The following is a 6,692-nucleotide window of genomic DNA, read 5'->3' as shown; positions in this document are numbered from 1 at the left end:
TCGTGGGCAAATCTATGCTTCCTGACATAGTGGTCCAAAAGCTTTAAGTAATACCCGTGTCCAACTGAAATTACTAGTGGGCGCGATATATTGAAAAGAAATGATTCCCAAAATAAGACCCACTTCCAAAATGGACTATGTCGATCAATTCCTTCATGTACCTCCTCCGCAACACTTTTGAGCATTAATCCTAATCCACATTTTTGTCGGCAAGATCTAATGTCCAAAAAGGGTCACACAATTATGAAACTCTCCTTAATACATAATTGTTGGGGAATAGGATTTTGGTTTTGTAGCCGATATTCGATCTGTCCGTAGATGAAAGTTTCAATTTTTTTACTTGTTACTTTTAAGATAGAGGTTTATAATTTGGTATACAAGTTTCTATTATTCCGAGGATATTTGGTATTGAAAACGGGTTTTGATATGCTGAAGGATGTGACCTCAATATCTCAACAAAAAGACTAAACTTTGGTATTTAGCCTTTCTTGGGAGTATACAACTTTCAAGCTTAGTTTAGTCTTCGTTAAAGGTATACAACTTTTTACCTGATATTTGTCGGTATACGTCCACGCCTTCATAAAGCCCCCATAGATTTTATGTACATATTTGCCTCAATTCCCCAACGAAATGGTTGAAATTTGGTATTTAGTCTACGTTGGGGGTATACAACTTTCCACTTGAAATTTGTCGGTATAGGTCCATTTCTTGATATAGCGTCCATAGAACGGTACCACCTAATTTTCGGTATTTTGAAGGTTTGTCCTCAATATCCCACCGAAATGGCTGAAATTTGGTTTTTAGTCCTTGTTGGGGGTATAAAACTTTCCACCAGAAATTCGTCGGTATACGCCAACGTCTTCATAAAGACCCCATAGAACAGTACCTCCCGACGTTCGGTATTTTGAAGGATGTTGCCTCAATGTCTCCTCAAAACGGCTGGAATTTCCTATTTAGTTTACGTAGGGTTATACAACTTTCCACTTGAAATTTGTCGATAAACGTCCACATCTTCATTTCATATAGCTCCCGATTTTCGGTATTTTAAAGATTTTAGCCTTATTATCACACCGAAACGGTCGAAATTTAACATTTAGTCGTCGTTGGGAGTATAAAAATTTCCACTAGAAATTTGTATAGGTCCAATAACCCACCGAAATGGTTGAAATTTGGTATTTTGTCTTCGTTGGAGGTACTAGAAGGGTACCTGCCGACTTTCGGTATATTGGTTCTGTCTACAATATTCCACTGTAATGGCTGACATTTGGTCTTCATATAGCCCCCATAGAACGGTACCCCCACATATTAGCAACATTATTCAACCAAAATGACTGAAATTTGGTATTTAGTCGTTCCTCCAAAAATTTCTCGGCACAGGTCAAAGTTCTATACGGTACTCCCGATTTTATTCCCTAAAGATCCAAAACATAGTATAGATTCACGTTTTGGTATAGCTCCCATATAGGGGGTTGTTTATTGGAGTTTTGTGTTCTCAGAAGATAGAAAACATAATAACAAAACATCTATCCATATAGATCCAGATTTAAGCCTTGCCGTTGTTGCTCAATTTAATGTATTTCGAGGATTTTTTCTCAAATTTTCAAACCGAGATTGCTGTAATTTATTACTGGGTGTTGTTGGTCCATGTTTTGGAAAGAATAACAATGACGCCCCATATGAGATCTTCTAAGGGGAGTATTATCTGTTAAGATATTCTGCTGGAGGAAGAGCTTAGTACTTTCATAAACGAAAGAAAATAATTCTTCCTATTTACTTCAATATAGTTCGTTCGGATATTTTAATTTTGAAATTAGTTTTAAATTTGCATTTACTGGTTCCAGTAGTCAGAAAACATTTCCAGCAAACGCCCTCGTTGATGTTACCTATTTTTTTTTTTTGTTCCACACTCATATGTTCATAACACTGTGCAACAAAATGGAGGTGAAAGTCTGGGGCACGGAAAATTCCTCTTGGGGAAGAAATGCCTTGGTGAGTATATTAAGAACCCCGAAGAAAAGATCCGCCGTGAGTCGAACTTCCGCGTAATGGCGTGATGAAGTTTTTGCTAGAGACCATGTAAGCCATCAGGAATTACCGACAAAATCGATTAGTTGTCAATGAGAGCCATACCTAAAATTTTCTGAGCGACATTTTTGCAGAACATTTCGAAGCTGAACGTCATCTTGTGGTACTTTTATAGCGGCTCTTAAAATAAAGGACGAAAAGGATATTGAAGGAAGCGAGTTAGAAAGTTGAAGTGCTCTACGGAAATAATCCTCATTCGTTTTGACTAAAGACATGTCATCTCAAAAATAAGCTAAAGCGACAGTGAACAAAGATATGACGCAAATTCCTGATGGCTTACAGGGTCTCTAGCAAAAACTTCATCACGCAATAATGCGGAAGTTCGACTCACTGCGGATCTGTCTTCCGGGGTTCTTGATATACTCACCAAGGGCTTTCATCTCCAAAAGGAATTATCTCTGCCCCAAAATGTGTGTTCGCAATGTAATTTGTAATTTGGTAATACTTCTCTGATATAAGTACATATATTCTAAAATGTTAAACCCTTACCACGCACTCATATATATGTTATAATAATTATGTGGATTTTCTCATAAATTTCAATGACTATTATTTCCATTCAAATAACCATTATCTTCAAATGGTTTTGGCTAAACCATTGGAATAATACTTACTTCATACGATCATAAATTTATTTCATTTTTTATTTGTGTCAATAAGCAATTTACCACATTTGCCATAAACACAACTAGGCTCGGGACCCATTTATATTACCCCTTTTGGGGGTTTCCATTTGGCAAGCGACAAGTTACACAAATAACCCAATAAGCTTTTGAAAATCGTTTAACGTTCATAATAAAAAAAAAACTATATTTCCAAAATCTTCAATGGTAAATTATAGATTACCATTGGTGCAGGATATTCTGTGAGAATTTAAATAAAGTGGAAACAAAAAGAAACCCAAACCAAACTGTGTCGAAGCGTGAAAAAAATCTTTATGAATATTTTATAGCACCATTTGAAAAAGAAACATATTCTTTTTTTCAATATCTTCTTAAGCAATATAAATGTGTGAGTTATTGAAGGGATCACCAACCGACCACCACCTATGGTAAAACAGATGATTTTCTTCTCTTCGGTCTCCTTCCAAATACATATGGGATTTTGATTGTTTCTTCTTGTTCTTCGACTCTTTGGCAACACATGCTCTCGGCATGCATTCATGTGACCGACCCATGCTGATGTGAAACATCAATGAATGAATTGGGGGATGCCAAAGTAATTTGGGCCAATAAATGTTTGTTTCTGGGGTTTATTAAATGATTTTTATGAGAGTGTCATTGCCTTGCCAAATCTTGTGGTGCAATGTATCACAATTTTTTATGTTTGTTTGAAAATTTCCTTCTTTCTTTTCGTCATTTCAAAATAATTTGCTTTTAGAGAAATATTGGTACTAGTATATATGTGTGAGTGTGTTACATCTAAAACTAAAGATTGTAAACGGCAGATGTCATTTTATGGTTTATTTGTACGAGGAAAGTTTGCAAATTGAATATGTAGTATTTAGATTTCAAATTTATATAATTTCATACTTGGTATGAAATTACAGATGATTGCTTCCGGATGATTCTAAGGGTTGTGTAGGGCGGAATGTCCAGTAGATATTAGGTGGTTGCAAATTATGAATCAGCGGTTCTGAGGGGTGTCATTGGGAGACAGAAGCCAGCAAACGCACTAGCGGATGAACATACAAGTAGTATGTTTAATATACGGGTTTGAAAGCCACACCACTCGCTATTGCTATTCCGTAATAATATGTTGGCAATTATATTCAACCTAATAAATTGAGAATTCTTGGCCCGTCTCTCAGACCTATTTTGGTTAACTCAGTGAGATCGTGAAGGAACGGTTGTCTAATCTTACAATCTTCCTTCTTTCTTCGTTTTCGCAGCTGCAGAAGTCGTTGTGTGGTTAGCAATCGCTTCGCAATTAGTCTTGTCAGTTTCCATCCATTTTGACTAATAAGGACCATTTGACATGTTTCAGTCTTGTCCCATCTGATCTAAGCTTGTATTTGAACATATCCCCTTTAAACGGCTCTCGAATTAGAGCTATTTTCCAGGTTAACCTACTTTATGAGCATTTATTTGACATTTGCGCTACGGAATTGACATTTGAAACACAGTGGTTTTATTAAATCCTGTTAAGTGCATACGGATTTAATAAACCCGCACATTGGTGCTTCGACTCAAGCCTTTGGCTATTCGTTAGAGGTGGAATCTGCTCTGGATACTTTATCTGTTTTTCGTTACTAAGAAGTCCCTTATGACCTGGGATCCAAGTGAGAACAACTCGGGGTAGACGTCCCAACATAGGACATTCTTCTTTACATTGCTAGGAGTCTCACCTTACTGTGGCCTCAATATTCCACCGAAATGGCTTAAAGTTGGTATTTAGTTCTTATTTGGGGTACGAAAGATTCCATATAAAATTTGTCGGTATAGGTCCACGCCTTCATAAAACCCCCACAGTACGGTACCTTCCGATTTTCGGTATTTTGAAGGTAATGGCTTCAATATTGGTCCCACATGGCTGAAATCTTGTATTTAGTCATCGTGAGGGATACATAACTTCCCACGGAAATTTGTCAGTACAGGTCCACGTCGTAATATAGCCCCCATAGAACGGTACCTCCCGATTTCCGGTATTTTAACGGTTATGGCCACAATAATCCATCGAATTGGCTAAAATTTGGTATTTTGTCTTCGTGGGGGGTGTTCAACTTTCCCCTCTAAATTTGTCGGTATAGGTCCTCGGCTTCATATAGCCCCCATAGAACGGTACATCCCGATTTTCTGTATTTTTAAGATTGTGTCCACAACAACCCACCGAAATAACTGAAATTTGGTATTTAGTCAACGTTAGAGGTAAAAACCTTTCCGACTAAAATTCGTCAGTATAGGTCCATGTTTCGAAGCAGCCCCATAGAACGGTACCTCCCGATTTTCCTAATTCGGAAGGTTGTGAAGGCAATATCCCACCAAAATAACTGAAAATTGTTATTTAGTCTTCCATGGTGTTATAAAATATTCCAGAAGAGAATTATGAGTATAGGTCCGCGTCTTTCTATATCCCCCATAGATCGACGTGATAAAGCCCCCATAGAACGGTACCTCCCGAATTCGGTATTGTTTTATCGAAATTTTTGAAATTAGTTATTTAGTCTTCTTCATAAACGAAGGGAAACTAATTGTTCCATTTTACTTCAATATAACTCGTGGTGGAGGGTATAAAAATTTCGGCCCAGCCGAACTTAACGCCGTTCTTACTTGTTTAAGTTTTATCCGCATTATCCTACAGAAATGGCTGCAATTAAGTGTTTTGTCTTGTTTGAGGCTCCAAAATTACAACCGCCCCCCCCAACCCCCACAAAAAAAAAATTTGTCAGGATAGGTTTATGTTTTGATAGCCCTCGTAGAACGGAACATTTCGATTTACGGAATTTGAAAATATTTAGCCTCATTATTACACCGAAATGGCTCAAAATGTGTATTTAGTCTTCTTTCGGCTACAAAACTTTTCCCCGAAAATTTGTCAGCGCTGGTCCACGTTTTGATATAGCCTCCATAGAATGATACCTCCCGATTTTTGGTATTTTTGAGGTTTTAGCCGCATTATCCTATAGAGTTGGCTGCAATTAAGTACTTTGTCTTCTTTGGAGCTACAACATTTTTCCCAGAAATTTGTCAGTGCAGGTACACGTTTTGATTTAGCCCCCATAGAACCGTGCCTCCCGATATTCCGTATTTCGGAGTTTTAGCCGGACTATCCTACAAAAATAACCGCAATGTAGTATTTAGCCTTCTTTGGGGCTACAAAATTTTTCGCCAGAAATTTGTCAGCACTGTTCCACGTTTGGATCGTCACGGTGCTCTTGAAGCAACTTTAAATGGAAGGTGCTTACACCTGGGAAGTTTTTGCGGATTCTGAAACTACGATGTTCAAAGATGAGAAAAATCTAAAAACAAAAAAATCGCCGGAGCGCTTTTTAAATAAATCGCGATTAAAGTTGACATTTTTAGGTGTTCACGATTTTGCTTAAAACCCGCAAGTCCTATCGAAATTTGACTGAAGAAAATGTTGTAGCTATGCAAATTCTCTACAAGATTGACCTTTTTGACAATTTCGTAGGTTTTACCGTAATTGAGCTATAGAAGTTCAAATTGGGACGATGCACTGACTGTATCGTCTCCTTATAAAACAGTGTCATGACTGCAATTTCCCAACTTAAACGTATATATCTCAAAAATGGAACAACCTAGGAAAAAGATACGAAAGATAATCTTGTAGAGAATTTTCACAGCTACAACATTTTCTTTAGTCCCATACCGATAGGACTTGCAGTTTTCAAACAAAATTCTGAAAAACTGAGAAAAATTCTGAATGATTGATCTGAACTTTTATATCTCAAAAACGGTAAAAACTACGAAAATATTATGTAGGGCAATCTTGTACAGAATTTTCACTGATACAACGTGAAAACCTAAAAAACCCCTAAAAATGTCAACTTTAATCGTGATTTACTTAAAAAGCGCTCCGGCGCTTCATCTATGAACATTGTAGTTTCAGAATCCGCAAAAACTTCGGTATTTTAAGAGTTTAGCCTC

The sequence above is a fragment of the Musca autumnalis genome, unplaced genomic scaffold (genome assembly GCF_047663935.1).
Source record: "Musca autumnalis isolate F117 unplaced genomic scaffold, ASM4766393v1 scaffold_1, whole genome shotgun sequence".
NCBI classification, from domain to species: Eukaryota; Metazoa; Arthropoda; class Insecta; order Diptera; family Muscidae; genus Musca; species Musca autumnalis.
This window is presented reverse-complemented; position numbering follows the sequence as displayed.